Source organism: Leptidea sinapis, chromosome 6 (genome assembly GCF_905404315.1).
Source record: "Leptidea sinapis chromosome 6, ilLepSina1.1, whole genome shotgun sequence".
NCBI lineage: Eukaryota > Metazoa > Arthropoda > Insecta > Lepidoptera > Pieridae > Leptidea > Leptidea sinapis.
This window is the reverse complement of record NC_066270.1, coordinates 10,331,482-10,348,634: the sequence shown is the minus strand read 5'-3', so window position 1 is coordinate 10,348,634 and position 17,153 is coordinate 10,331,482.

The window sequence follows — 17,153 nt, the reverse complement described above, 5'->3', positions numbered from 1 at the left end:
GCTGAACGTCCGGCTCGTCTCGGCCCCTCATAAAAAAAATCATTTAAATGCTATTTGGATCTATGCAATTTCCTTACATTAATAATAATAATAAACTTATTATCAGAATAGCTGATATAAAATCTTAAATGAGTTAATTCAAATCCACATTAACAAGGCTTACTAATGAGAGTAAAAAGCGGCACAAAGAAACTTGTATAATTCTTCGGAGTTGTTTTAATTGTGTTTGAACATTCTACTGTTATGCTCCATTGGGACAATAATCCTCTTTAGAATCATAATTTATCTCAATTAATCTCAATTCAATGAACATTTCGCTTAACAATGAAGTTTGTTAAAAATTTATAAGAATTAGTAAAGTCTTATGGGCTTTATACGATACATCTTCAATTAATCACAATTTATTTACTTTTGAAGTGAAAGCTTCTTTAGCATCGTTGTGATTTGAAAGTCGATGAAACGAAAAAGCGAGACAGTAAATAGAGACAATCACATAAATTCATAAGAAATGGTGGAAGAAAATGAGATAGGAAGCATTATGCAGTGTTTTACTACCAGGCGATCATACTTGAAGAAGAGATTGTGTTATCTATGACGGAAGCATATCTTAATATATTCTGACGTCATGAGTATGACGTATTACAGACACCAGGAGAACATAGATATGGTAGCGGTGATAATAATGTTTTTCATAGCGGTCGAAATCATGTGTCATCTATTTTTTATACTCCAAAAATTTTGACTATTGAACCTTTTTTATTTCTTCATGGGACAATACAGCGTTTGCTGGATCAGCTAGTACATATAATATATTGTTGAAGTTGTTTAAATGTGACTTTTAATCTTTCCAAAAAATCCTGCTTTAGCTTATGGAAATAATATTCTTTATAACAAAATTATCTATAGTATTACTACCTTTCCGTTCCGGGAAACTCTTATCGATCGGTATGCCTCAGATCGGCGTGATTATGGCGCTCGCGCAGCGATCTGTCAACGCGTATTATTTTACCTATAGCAATAGATTGCTTATAGATTAGGATGATTTGAGTGAAAGTATGAAAGCTATTGAAACAAGCTATGAGACCATGCAAAATAAACCATCTTATTAACAAAATAAGAGTCAGAACTTGGTCAGGAAATAGTGTGCCGTACGGCACATTCGGTTTTGGTGTATCTTAAAAGTCTAGTGCCCTGTGGCACTGCCGATTTCGGAAGGTTCAAGTATAGCGAAGTAGAGAATGCGAGGAACCATGCTTACATGTTTAATCTGCTGATAGTGTTACTTACTAAGCATATATTTGTTTGCTAAGTTTGATGTTCAATAAATGTCAGTCAGGTTGTTACCAATTATTTTTTCTTAAATGCTGAAATTATTAAAAAGAACTGTTAATAAATCTTATCAAGTATTTAATATCACGCCAGAGTGAATAGCTAATGGGCTCTGCATAGGGCTCTTTGTAACGTAACATTCATTAACTGCTTCCGTTGCGGTTTACAAAAAACTGCTTTGTTCCTCGCCTGCCCTCTCTAGAGATGGAACCTAACAATATTCTTATAAATTTAAAGGTTTATCCATTTTACTAGCAAATGCTTGCTATAATTACAACTTTTAAAGAAATTATGTATTAAAACTTTCGCGTGACATTATTTACTTTGGCTATATTTAAATTGGCTTTACTCACTATACATAGGTGTTGGTACCGACTATATAGTGTTGAACTATTTGGAGGTCACCGTTGCAACCCGCACCCCGCCCTCTCAAGCCATACACTAAGAGCGCAAATTCGTAGTGTGAGACGGGACGTGACTCCGAATAGTGCGAAACCAGTCTTGCTTTTTGCTGCTTTCTAGTGTGCAAGCGGACGACACCGCGGGACACAGCTAGTACTAATAACATAATTTAAACATCAAGTAAATTTATTGAAGTAGGCGTTACTTTGTATCCATAATTATACAAATGATTTGAGTTTTCTTTAGTGTTAATTCCGCCAATATTTGTCTATTGACATATAGTATTTGTTTCAGTCTTATCGGCCTACAAACATAAACATTTAGGTTAAATGAAATATAACGTTGAAATACTACGCGGTGAAAGTTGCGAGCGACTGTTCTTGATACATTCATTTGATAATAAATAAGTGACATATATAACATAGTATACTTAATAATAAAATTGTATATTTAATATTTATTTAGGTATATTTGCTGTGTGTCTACAAACAATAACGAATCCAAAAAAAGTATTTACTAGGAGGAGTCCTTTGCACAGATGTCGGCCACAACGGTGCCTATTTCTGCCGCGAAACAGTAATGTGTAAGCATTACTGTGTTTCGGTCTGAAGGGCGTCGTAGCTAGTAAAATTACAGGGCAAATGAGACTTCACATCTTATGTCTCAAGGTGACGAGCACAATTGTAGTGCCGCTCAGATTTTGTTTGAGTTATTCAAGAATCCTAAGCAGCACTGCATTGTAATGGGCAGGGCGTATCAATTACCATTAGCTGAACGTCCTGCACGTCTCGTCCCATATATTTATACAAAAAATTAAAATATTTTATAGATTTTTTTCTGTTTTTCTGTGAATATGTATGTCAGGCAAACCGTTAAAACTATTGAAAAAAGCTGACGTCGCCACGGGACGCAGCTGGTACTAATAACATATAAACTTCAAGTGTCATATAATCTATGAATGACGTTACACAAAATTATTCATTCAAATACTGTTACTGTGAAAAACCATAACCCATGGAAATGAAATTTGTTTTCATTTACATACGGCTACAACCCAAATGTTAACTATTTAAATCAATTAAAAACATAAATAATTTATACGCATTTAATTGCAAATTTACGACTCACTGATCTATGTGTAATGACATGTTATGCCTATAAATATTCAACGCTGTTGGATTTTGCCTTTTTAAGGGTTAACATATTTTAATAATTGTCAGGGCATGTGCTGTTTTTGGTACTTTTTAAAACCTGAATTGTTAAACTATGTACTTTGGCGATAAAGAAAAAAACCACCTTTGTAAGAAGTGGTGCGAGATGTTTAAAATCTTGGATAATTACGATTCCTGTCAACTTTAGTTGCCGTTGATCATGCTCACATAAAACTAAATGATAATTAATAAGCCTTTATTCAAACAAAATACTTCATCCAAAAGGATCGTTGGCTGTCCCAATAAACATATCGACGGTAACTCATCTTATCCGTACACGCTGTCTGTCTTAGCTTACCAGCGATAGACGTTTGTATAGAAATTGCAACAGTGAACTGGCGATAAGAATGAAGACTTATCAGGTATATTGGGACAGCTTCAGATTATTGACAGCTATTATTGACAGTAGATGGTAGTAATTTATCTCTATCTGTAGATAGTATATCGGGAATGGTCGTAAGTCTATGCTAACCGTTTATAGCACTAACACGTATTTGAGTGTTAGGATTTGTTTGCTTCGTGTAGATACAGTTTTAACAACATTCAGAACAAGAAAAGGAGGAAATTTTGTCAAATTGAATACACAAAATTTCCTTCATAAATTAATTTTTGAATTAGTTGATTTTCACCCGTCTACGATTAACAACTATCTTTGTATCGAGGTGTTAATATTATTCTATTCATAATCATTGGAAAATTAAATCGTATGAATAACGCTGGTTCACTAAATAGTGAGACTCAGTAATATAGTTATTATTTTTGAGTGAGAAGAAGCATAATTGAAAATTACAAAATAAAAATATGTTTCTACTAACACTTCATAGGTCATTAATAATTAATAGCACTTCATTAGGTCGAATTTGTTACTATCGATCCTACCTACTAAGCTAGAGGTCCATCCGGGTAGGTGCAAGCATTTATATGATGAATATGGATGTTTGTTTCCGAGTCATGGATGTTTAAATGTATTTATGTATATTTAAGTATATTGTATTAATTATATCATTGTCTTGTAACCCATAACACAGGCATATGCTTAATTTGGGGCAAGATAATTTGTGTAAAAAGTGTGTCAATATTATTATTATTATTATCAAAGGAAACCCGAAAGGAAACCAAAGTTGCATTATATTTCATTCAATATGCATTAACCGACCAAATTCAATTAATATAAGTATCCATTTGCAATGTTATCGCGAGTGTTGACCCAGATTAGTTCGAGATAACGTTGGCTTTAATGTTTTCGGTTGTAAAAACTAATACTATCACAGGACATTGAGAACTAAATACCGCAGGCGTAGGTTAAGGACATAACACGTTGATTAAAATACGTGTATCTACAATTATTATTGTAATCTTCTTCTTCATCTTAAACCTTGATCTACCCAATGCTGAGTAAAGGTCTCTTCCATTAAAGACCATTTTGTGCGGTCTAGAGTTTTCCGCATCCAGTCTTTCCCAGCCGCTCGCATCAAATCGTCCGTACATCTTGCTGGCTGTCTCCCAACATTCCTGAACCCCTTTCGTGGTCTTCACTCCTACAACGTTTTACCCCATCTTCCATCAGACCTACGACAAATATGGCCCAGCCACTTCCACTTCCTAGAGGCTATGGTTTTTGCTATGTCAGTTAGTCCCGTTCTCTCGCGGATTTCAGTGTTCCGAACGTGTTCGCGTAGTGAAATCCCCAACATAGTTTTTTCCATAGACCTTTGGGTGACTTGTAGTCGGTGGACGAGCTGCCGAGTCAGCGTCCACCATTCCGTCCATTGTAATTCATGCATACATTATAGAGGATGTTTGAAATGGATTTCATATATTGTAAAAAAGTTAATTTTCCGTTGGTAATGTCAAAATATCAGTTTCTATCACTATGACTATCAATCTTAGATTAAGGATTGGTCGCCGCTGCGCTCCAACTGGATACCGGACTACTTAAGAACAATAGTTAGTTTATTGAGGCTACTATTAGATGCTTGTGTGCGTTGCATCTTGACACTCAATGGTATCTATCAAATATTTGTACCATCTTCTTCTTCTTTAGCCGTTCTCAATCTCTAAGGTATAGGCCTCCTTCAGCTTATGTCATCTTTTCCGGTCTTAATCAGTTTCCAACCACTTTGTTCCCGCCAGTCTTTTGATATCGTCGTACCAACGCATCTGCGGTCTTCCTCTCGGGCGTTTCTTACCCCACGGTCTTCATTCTATTGCTCCACAAGCCATGCTTGCGGGCGACATGGCCAGCCCACTCCCATTTTAATTTCGCAACACGTACTTTGTACCATACGCTTCGTGTTATTATACGTTGAAATTAATTAAAAGTTTGACAGAAGATGACATTGTGACACGTCAACGTCAAACATTGTTCGCCACGAGACCACACGAGACTGGATCGAGTACGCCTACGGGCGTAGTATTAGTTGCCGTTCTTTACGACTATGCCAGCGCTATCTAGTTGGAGCGCAGCGGAGACCAATTATAAATTTAAGATTCTAAGCTATCAATATTGATTCTGTTATGTCAATTATAATATAATTGGACATTGGACTGGCAGTTAATGGTATATACAGGGTTAAATTAAATAAAACACTATTTAAATAGTCAAGATAGTATTTCTCATAGTGAATTTAGCGCCTAGGAGGTGGTATTTGCTAGTAGACAGTTGATATTGGCAATAGGACACTGTCAGTAAATTTGCGTATCAAATATTATTTACGTTACAAATGAACAAAACAACATGTCATATAATTAGAAATTTGGTGGTGCTTAAAATGGGTGCATATATTTCCACTGGAAATGTAATTAATAATTTAGTCATTAGAAATTGTACTTAAAGTTCACACTTGTATTATGCTTCGCCGAGTCCATTTTGAGAATTGGGGAATTTTATAGAGACTGTCATTTCGGTAAATTTACTACCCTGTCGGAATTAATTTAAGAAAAAAAGAAAAAAAACGACATCCAATCGTAATCGCAAGGCAATAAAGAACAATGTGTAGCAGGGATAAGTGTCAACCGTTTTACAATTTTTTTTTAAGGTAATCACTATGTGACATCTAGGATTAATTATACAAATTAAATTTGTTTTGTTCAACTTTCAGGTTATGGCTTTTACGATTTAATATTAACAATCCATGCGTCATAAGAAACGGTTGATTCAGTTGGTGAGAGCGCTCGGACGGAACCCGAGAGGCGCGGGTATCGTGTCCGGCGTCCTTCATCAATTTTGGTTACGAATTTAATGTTTTTTTAATGAAAGTAAAGAATGAATCGAGCAGGACATTCAGCTAATGGTGATTGATACAATACAGTGCCGCTCAGGATTCTTGAAAAACCCAAAAACTCTGAACGGCACCACAATTGCGCTCGTCACCTTGACACATAAGATGTTAAGTTTCATTAGCCCAGTTAATTTCACTAGCTTCACTGCCCTTCAAGCCGAAACACAATAATGCTTACACATTACTGCTTCACGGCATAAATAGGTACCCATAATCTAGTCGGCATCCTGTGCAAAGGAGCCTCCTACTGGTTAAATTCAGAACTGTGTGGAACTATTCCCATCATTAGTTTGAATTCATTATATTTCAATACAGATAAACACGCAAACATTAGGTAGACATGGAAAGATGTAAACCTAAATAAAACATTCACGTGAAAAACGGCTACAAAAACCAAGGCAAAGAAATAATAAAAATGTACGAAATTAAATGACAACCTAATCAAAAACGAAAAAGCTTACTCGCCCTGCTCGCAAAACAAAATTTCAATTTACCGTTTCAAAAGCGAGACATAAACGCGCAAATAGAACCTACGGGTTTGATGTAACGAGAAAAATTGTTTTTCTTTTTCCACGTCAGTTTCCAGTAAATCAAACAATGAATCTAATATCCCTCGGTGCCTACAAAAAATCACAATATAGTTATAATGTTCAAAGGGAATTTTTATCCTATAAAGGTGTTTGTTACTTTGCAGCAGTGTTACGGAAATCAAATCAAATATGAAAGGCAAATTGTACCGACTGTTTCCTACTACCAAGCGTTTTCCACCCTTTTAGATATCCGTGAATTTGAATTACTTTATGATGGTTCGAAACTATTTTGTGTCCCTGCCAAATGCTGGGAATGTAACATTTATTTCACATTTAAATTCAATCCAAAGCTTCGATTAAATCAAAATTATGGTTTGATGAGAAATTTATATGAGCTGATTCATGGATTGTTTTGGGTATGAGCTCTCACTGGGTTCAGAAGCTAAAACATTTTGAATTAAAACTTCTTTAGGCACGACTACCAGGTAACTGGACGACAATGAAACGGAACCGGAAGTCCGTTACGGCAAGATGGCGTCACTTTTCTGTACCACCCGGTTTTTGGTTTCTTCATCCATTATTGGGGCAGGCAAAGGTTCGTGCCCATACAGCCATGTTCGTTATATTCAATAACAACGTCATATTGATATGTGGTAATTAAAGATCAAACCTTCAATTTTTTATTATTTTATTTAATGACTGAAAATTATAAAAACAAAAAAAAACGTGCAAGTGAATTTAATGAATTATAAATAAATATAAAATGAAAATAATAATCAGTTAAATGAAATGGCGAAATCCCAGGAACATTTTACTCTTTCATCAAAAAATATGAATAAAAGAGAAAATCAAGAACCTGACAATAACTTGACCTGTAAAAAATCTCACTTAAAATAATATATTTATAAAGATTTTTTACTAGTGTATATGGCTATTGCTGTTGGCAAAAGTTTTTTTTTAAATATGATACAGTCCCATGTTTGATAGTAACCATTAGTCCAGTTTTTGAGTTTATTTACTACGAAAATACATCGGTACTCATGTTTTTGATGTAAACTAAGACCATATAATGCAGGTTAAAGTATTCTATTCTACTCCATAACAACGAAATATAAAAGATAGCCAATATATCTTTACTTTTAATTATTTTAAAGACAACATCGTATAACTAAGTAACCAGCTTAAATCCATTCAAACTGTGCATATTATAATAATAGTATTAGGTAAGTATTAATATTACATGTATTTTAGTAGGCATTACTGTATTTTAATATATAATGCACGTCGGATTAATCAATAATAATACCTTCACTGACTTAGTCGTGATTTAGTAATTTATTAGCTGCTACGGAAGTACCAATATACTCAAATATTAATGTGGACTTCACATGCGCTAAGTGTTATACAGAGAGTTATGGTAATCAAATACAACATAGACCAAGTATAGTAACTAGACATTGGTTTGGCGTGGCCAACATGAGACAGATAATATACTATATATATAGGTACATAATATAACACAAGTGTTCTTTCATTATCACTTTTACATGGTAAAACACAACATCGCACCATATTTCCTTCGATTCTACTTAAAATTGTCACTGATGTTGAATAAATAGTGGATATTTCACACATTATAGTGGATATTTCATAGCTTATTTTTTAGACGCAAATAAAAGTAATATCTGTGCATCGCTGTCAAGTTTGTTTAGCACACCAGGTGTGCTGACCTTGAAAAAATTTAATCACTCTATCTCATTTCTTTACATAAGACTCGCATAAGTTTTTCTTTTTCTCGTGTGAGTGAGACGAAAGCTATCAATTAGTCTAGTTACTATACTTGGTCTAGTAACACAGTAATTATCAGAGACCCTTCGATGAAGTTCTAGCAAACTCGATCCGTCTGTTAGAAGGTTACATCGATCGTATTTCACATAAACACTAAATGTTATAAATCAAAGTCCTCCGCCGCGTCTGTCTGTCTGTTCGCGACAAAAAAACTCAAAAACTACAACACTGATTATCAAGCTTTTTCCTTAAACAATGGTTCTCGAGGAATGTTTAATGTACAATAATTGTAATAGTTCTGAAGTGTTGAAATTTAATAGATATATGATATGATAGCGCAATAAATTAATATTGTATTTAACTATATTTAAATGCTAGTATTTTTTACTGGTAATAGATATCTCAATTCGTGCGAAATTGTTCCCTTACCGAATAAAAACATTCAAAAATGCACAACGGTAATGTTCAAGTTTTCACTTCTGCCGGCACTCCCGGAGTGCAACGTGAATTTTTTAGATAACAACTCTATTATTCCCAATATTATCAAAATTGCACCACAACACCTCTGTGGGGCTCGTGTGAGCTTCAATGACAATGAATGCCACGAAGAATAGATTGCATAATTACTTATCAAGTTTTGATACGAAGTCAGTTCCGAATTGAAGATAATTTTGCTCAGAATTCTTCATTTACTGACCAGCAAATAAAGTCCATCTTTAATCTTTATATGTACGTTATTCTACTGACGAATTTAATTGTCTTGAAAACAACAATATTATATGTTCAAAGGACCGTTGGAAACATATAAATTTACAGACGTATGTACTAATAAATTTCGCTTGTTGAAATGTAATATCGTTAACATTACGAATTCTAACTCTACGCTTTCAAATATCGTTCATTTTAGATTTAATGATATTGAACTTCGTTGATTTATAATGCTAGGTTTACGACACAAAGTGTCATAGAAATCACAAGAGTAAGACGACGCTTGTCACGCACACTAAACTAATATTCCTGGCCTGTTTTAATTGGTTGTCTAACAGCAAGAGACTCTATCTAGACGTATAAATTATCTTTAAAAATGCAAGCGTCGCTCGTAACAACGAAAAAGAATATTAAGCAAGACACGAGAATGGACCTCATTCAATTACCCGTAAAATGATTAAATGAACTCTTTAAATTACGAATTCCTGAACCCTTTTACATTAAAATGGCTGTCGGAGATGTCAAGAGCATTCAGTTGGTACGTGCCGGATCCCTTGTGTGTGATATGACCGCTGCCATCTCATAGGATTAACTGTTCTTATTTTCATCCTAATGTGTATACTAGAAGTTGAATTCACGTTCATATTTTAAGCACCTTAAATTAAGCATTGGTCTTAACTTGATACCGCACTAGTTAAGTACAATAGCTTTTTTATTACGGCAACTATTAGATGCTTGTATGCGTGGCATCTTGACACTCAATGGCATCTTTCAAATATTTGTAACATACGCTTCGTGTTATTTTACATTGAAATTAATAAAATACAAAATACTTACTGATGATATATGATCCCAGTGTCTTACTTATTTTTTGTAGTATTATTTGTACAAAGTTGAACATTTTAGTATCAATTATTAGGCACGTCAACGTCACACATTGTTCGAGACTGACACGCCGACTTGGGCGCAGTATTCGTTGCCGCATTTTGCGACTACTCCTGCGGTATCTCGTTGTAGAGCAGCGGAAACCAATACTTAATCTATGCAGCACAATATGTTTCCCGTAAATGTACGATTATTTATAGCATACATTAAATTAATAATTATGAATTTGTATACCAATTAGAACATCCTCAAATCCTCTGTAATGATATATTCAACAATGAAATAATTACAAACTGAACTGAAATATCAAATTTAATCATTAAATAATAGAATCTGATATGCACAACTCTCAACTACACACCTAATAATAGTTTCATAACATAAAACATATTCTATGGTTTTAATTAATGCACTTTATTGTATAAAACTAACGTTGAGTTTAACATTGCAAGGTGAAAAATACTTTATTGTATTGAAATAAAGTTGAGAATATGTAAAACTCGTTCGGTTGTTAAATTATTTAAGTTTTATTTGCCTCTAAGCTACATTCACTGGTCCTAGAAATTCTTATTCGTAATTTGAAACTCGAAATTCAGGAATGATTGAAATAAGGTTGACATGATTTTATTTCAAAATCTCTCTCTCTAGCTTCTTTTTTATGGAATAGAAGGACAAACGAGCGTACGGGTCACCTGGTGTTAAGTGATCACCGCCGCCCACATTCTCTTGCAACATCAGAGGAAGCACAAGAGCGTTGCCGGCCTTTAAGGAAGGTGTACGCGCTTTTTTTGAAGGTTCCCATGTCGTATCGTCCCGGAAACACCGCACAAGGAAGCTCATTCCACAGCTTTGTAGTACGTGGATGAAAGCTCCTAGAAAACCACACTGTGGAGGACCGCCACACATCCAGATGGTTGGGATGATATCCTAAATTGTGGCGTGTCGTGCAAAAGTGGAATAGCTGTTCGGAAAGGGCTCTCGTATTGACTTTTTTTATGACAATAAGGGACGAGACGAGCAGGACGTTCAGCTGATTCTGATTCTTGAAAATCAAAAAATTCGTCATCTTGAGACATAAGATGTTAAGTCTTATTTGACCAGTACTTATTTCATTAGCTACGGCGCCCTTCTGACGGAAACACAATAATGCTTACACATTACTGCTTCACGGCAGAAGTAGGCGCCGTTCTGGTACCCATATTCTAGCCGGCATCCTGTGCAAAAGAGCCTCCCACTGGTAAAAAGACATGACAACAAGGTCGAATGTAAGTTATTCATTTCGAATAAATGTGTGGGTGGAAAAGCTGTATGGAAATACATAATTCACGTCAGTCCATACAAAACAAATATTGGAAAATATTTCCATACAAAACAAACATTGGAAATAAAAATAATTATGGGTCCCAAATCGAAATAAATACTATCCTATCTCTCAAGTTGGACTAAACTGCACTCCATGAAGTAATTCCCATAAAAATCCGTTCATTAGTTTAGGAGTTCACTGGAAACAAACATCAGGACACTGTATTTATATTTATAAACTAGCTGAGCCGGCAAACGTTGTTTTGCCATATAAATTATTTTTAGAGTTGGACCGTTTCTTGGACATAGCAACATTACTTTATTTTTCTAAAATAAACGTAGCCTAAGTTACTCATTACATCAACTACCAGCCAGTAAAAGTCCCGTCAAAATCGGTCCAGCTATTACAGAGATTAACCGGAACAAACAGACAGACAGATAGACTAAAATTGTAAAAAATGTTATTTTGATGTAAGTACCGTATATATATATACACTACATATATATATATATATATATATTCATATACATGTAGTAAAAAACGGTTATTTCAATATTACAAACAGACACTCCAATTTTATTTTTATGTATAGATGTATATATTATGTATAAAAGTAATTGTGTTTCAAACAATGGGCTCAGTTCGAATAAATTACAATCAAATTTTTACGTTATTTAGTTTTATAATTGAAATATAATGCGGATTTGGTTTCATCAGCAATTTTCTTAAGAATTCACTTGACTTGTAAATAATCCCTTTCATCAAAGTAAAGAAAAGAAGGTAAGCGGTTTATTGTTTTATGAGTGGCGACTCTGGTTCTTTGAAGTCTACTCTTAAAGTAAATTTGATTGAAAGTGGTCAGGAACGAGTCGGCGGTTACAAGACTCTCGAATAAATAACTTAAAATTTATCTATGTATCTAAATTAATATATTTGGTAACGGTTATTTTTAACATTTTCGATTTAAGTTTTCTGTGTTATTTATTATTTTTACCTTAGACAGTCAAAGCTCTCATCGTTTGCAAACCCACAAAATTTCCATTACATAATCTAAACTATTATATAAATCTGTTGAATCGCTATATATGTCCTTTTCCCATCAACTTCCCATTCCGTTCCGGGAAACTCTAATCACGCGGTATGCCTCAGATTATTTACGTGTATTAATATATTGCTTATAATTACGATGATTTGATTGAATTTATCTGAAAGCTATTGAAACAAGCTATAAGACTTTGCAAAATAAACCATCTTTCAAACAAAATAAGTGTCAGAACTTGGTGAGGGAATAGTGTGCCGTACGGCACTCTCGGTGTTGGTCTATCTGATAAATTTAGTGCCCTGGGGCACTGCCGATTTCGGAAGGCTAAGCGATCTTGATCAAAATTTGAGTGTAACAGAATATATAATTACATAAACGATTGATTATATTAAATGATGTCCAATTTCTCTCTTATGATTGCCATAAATAACGAGGACAGCTCTATGACGTACAATAAACAACTGGACCCAATCCCAATCGTCTTTTGAAAGATCGTCAAACATCGCGATGGAAATAAACACCTTATTTTGTGGTAGTACTGTTCAAAGTCCATTGTCTCCGCTGATTAGAAGTAGAAATGTAATTACTTAACAAAATGATTAAAAACGTCAAGTTGGTTACATAATTTTGTTAATTTTAAAGGGGCACTTAACTAAAATACGATAATCCATCCTTTTTTGTTTGGATACGCTGATACTTGGACAGGTTTCCACTGAACACTTTGTCTTTGCGTGGCGTTGTATTCAAAGCGCGGTCGAAACACAACTGACAATTTTGAGTCTAGTAGAGCGTGATTGTGAGTCTAGTTATTTAATGTACATCTTTTATTAATAAGCCCAGGCAGGCAGGCTAGCCTGTTATTAGCATGCAAACGATAAAAGTTAATAAAGAACTCGAAATATTAAAACTAAACTATACCAATATGTGTATGTGAATATGTTTTGTTCGTGCTTCACGACTTATTTACATAAAAAATCATTAGGACATTCGTTGTTCGAAGTAGCTACAGGAAAGGATATAGGGCTCGCATTATCCCAAATTTTTTATGAGATCCCGAGGAAGCACTGTACGAATTTAATATGAATAAAATCGCTGGCATTAAAATTAAATATTCCTTATGAAACCTACTATTTCATCACCAGGATTCGGTTAGGAGCAGACTTAATATAATGATTATTTTACAATTTATTACAAAACATTAAAAAAATTTTAATCCTTATATGCCATAAAAGTTTGTAGCTGTACCTACAACCAATAATATCAATTAATACAAATGTCTAATATCATATCTTCTACATATTCCTCACAGTCAAGCAGTTGTTTTATTTAATCGCCAAACGCTCAGTCTCTAAAATTATAATATAATATTTTCATATTCGCGCACAATTTCTTTTATCTATAATTCTGTCGTATTGTCAGTTGGACATATAAATAATTGCAGTGATATAATAACATAAGGACTATATTTCTGTGTTCTGTGCATAAGAAAAAAAACAAACTGAAGATAAACAAGTCAATTAGTTAATAGATTTTGTTAAGGCCGCTATCCCAATAATCGCCAAAATAGCTCATAATTGACACCATGTTTAAGCTTATATTTTTACAAAAAATAATTGTAAATCTACAGATTTTTTTTTAATAGAATAGGAGGACAAACGAGCGTACGGGTCCCCTGGTGTTAAAAAAAAGGCAAAAAAAGGCATTTATTTTCTCAAAATTGATTCCTTTAGAATTCTTTTTGATGTCATTTCTTATACTACTAGATACTACTACCGCTTCGGAAACAAATGGCGCTCTGAGAGAGAAGAAGCGGCGCAAGAAACTCTCCCAGCATTCTTTTTTTTGCGCTCTTTTCAATAAAAATATACAATATTGTACAGTCATTTCTATCGCTTTAAAATAATCACAATCTAGTCCCAGGCTGTCCGATCATTTAGATATTCAGCAGTGGAGTAATAGGATTTACGACAGAGCCATTTTTTTATAAAACATTTAAATTTATTTATAGATAATGCCTGAACAGGCTGGGACTTTATTATAGAAGTGTATACATTCACCCTTAAAGCTATTATGTATCTTATGAAGCCTGCTAGAATTAGTTACAAGCAATCCCTTATTTCTAGTGTTATAATAATGAAAATCACTATTAAGAGCAAAAAGGTGACGATTTTTGTGAACATATATTAAATTTTCATAAATGTACTGACAATTAACAGTCATAATATTTATTTCTTTAAATTTTTCTTTGAGAGACTGTCTATAACCAAGCTGATATATAGCACGAACAGCTCTCTTTTGCAGTGCAAACACTATATCAATGTCAGCAGCATGACCCCATAGTAATGTTAAGTGTTCACCTCCACCCACATTCTTTTGCAACACCAGAGGAATAACAGGAGCGTTGCCGGCCTTTCATATGAGAAGAAAATTCATTTTTTCTTTACATTTCCATTTTTATAGACCGTGCAAAAAAAATCACCAAAATACTCCTTACTTTAACAGCTCGAGCCATGCTAATCATTCATCTACATAAAAAATGTACGAAAATTTATTAAATGTACACCAATACTATTTAACATGACAAAGATTTGTAAAGAATATTGTATTATATTTTTAATTAATTAAAAATGCTTCTAATTATGAATTAAAATTATTTCGATCTTGTGCGAGAGAGGTAACCTAACACCGCTTGATTCCTGAAGGCCGTTGGCTCGGTCCCCAGCCTTAACAATAAAATAATAAACTGAATACATTGAAATTATTATAAAAATATTTTATGAACTGAACTTAACATTTCGGACTGCTAATACTATTACATTATCACTCTTGTATATTTTAGGTTTTTCTCATCTATACTATACTTAATAATAATATATATATAATATTATAAAGCTGCAGTGTTTGTTTGTTTGTTTGTTTGTTTGTTTGAACGCGCTAATCTCTGGTACTACTGGTCCGATTTGAATGATTCTTTCAGTGTTGGCTAGTCCATTTATCGAGGAAGGCTATAGGCCATGTTTTTTTTTTCAAAATTAGGGATCCGTAATAAAATTGCTATTTTGTAACACAAGGTGTACAATCGAAAACCTATTTTTACGTGCGCTGCAAAAACTATTGACAATAGAACAAAATGATGTGCAGGCTATAATATAGGCAATATTTTATCTTTATATATATAATTCTTGTGTGCGTGTGTATGTCACTGAACTCCTCCTAGACGGCTGGACCGATTTTATTGAAACTTTCTGTGTGTCTTCAGGTGGATTCGAGTTTAGATTCACAATTGAACTACCTCCTGAACGGCTGGACTGATTTTGATGAGAGATTTGTGTGTGGAACACACAAATCTCTCATCAAAAAAAATTGTGTGTGGAACACACAAATCTCTCACGTGAATTTGAGATTGATGTGTGTCTTCGGGTGGATTCGAGAATGGTTTAGCTTCACAATTAAACTACCTCCTAAATGGCTGGACCGATTTTGATGATTTTTTGTTTGTTTCAGTAAATTTGAGATTGGTTTAGATTCTTAATTCCGTTCTTATAATATAATTCTCCTGCTCATAGTATTAGTAAACATTAGTAAACTCCCCCTAACGGCTGGACCGATTTTAGTACAGGACAACGTCTGTTGGGTCCACTAGTATATTATATAGCCTTATTCAATTTTTCTTTCATCTAAAAAAATGGAGTTTGCGGTCTGTAGATAACTTTGCGTTTGCGGATATCATGTAGATTTAATCATAGTAGATATAGTTATTGGTTTAACTTGATACGCTATAGCTGCACGTCAACATCAAATTTGATTATTAACTATATATGTAGCCAGGCGTGAGATCCAATTAAAAGCAGGTGATAATAACCAAGCTTCAAATACCAACTATCTAATATCATACCAGTAATTCTATTGTGTGCTAATTCCGTTCAGTTTGAGCCACTTGAAGCTAGCATTATAAGCTCCGCGTATTCAGGATTTCTTTTCTCTTGCCTTTTGAAATTTTCCAATAATATTCAATGGCTCGCTTGTCACGTAGACTTGCACACGTTATAATGCAGGCTACCTACTATCCCTATTCATATTATAAATGTGAATGTAAGTTTGTTTATTACGCTTTTACGCCGGAGCTACGGAACCGATTTTGATGAAATTTGGTACAGCGATAGACTAGAGCTTGGGAAAGGAAATTTTTTCCCGGAAAAATCCATGGTTCTGCTATAACTACACCAATAGTCGGCTTAGTTTGCTATGGCAATCTTCCTCGAAATAAGATTCATAAAATATGTTGGAAACGGGAGGGAAAACGAGAACCGGAACTTGAATAGGATATGAGATAACCTTCAAATTCAAACTTGCTTATAATTTTTAAGGACCTTTTATCTACGACGACGGACGAAACGCTGGCATCAGCTAGTAATGAAATAAAATGAAACGATTTAAGGTATTTTTATGGGAGAAGAGGATAAATGAGCCCACGATATCACACCACCTACTTTCTTCTGCATCACCAAAGGGATCACTGAAGCGTTGCCAGCCTTTAAGAAAGATATACGCGCTTTTGAAGGTATAATCTAAGGCGAAGAGCTAAGAATCTTAAAGATCACTCATATATATTTGCTGTTGTAAACATTAGATGCATACAGTAGTGTTCTGGATTCCAGGAAACACCTAGCTAGT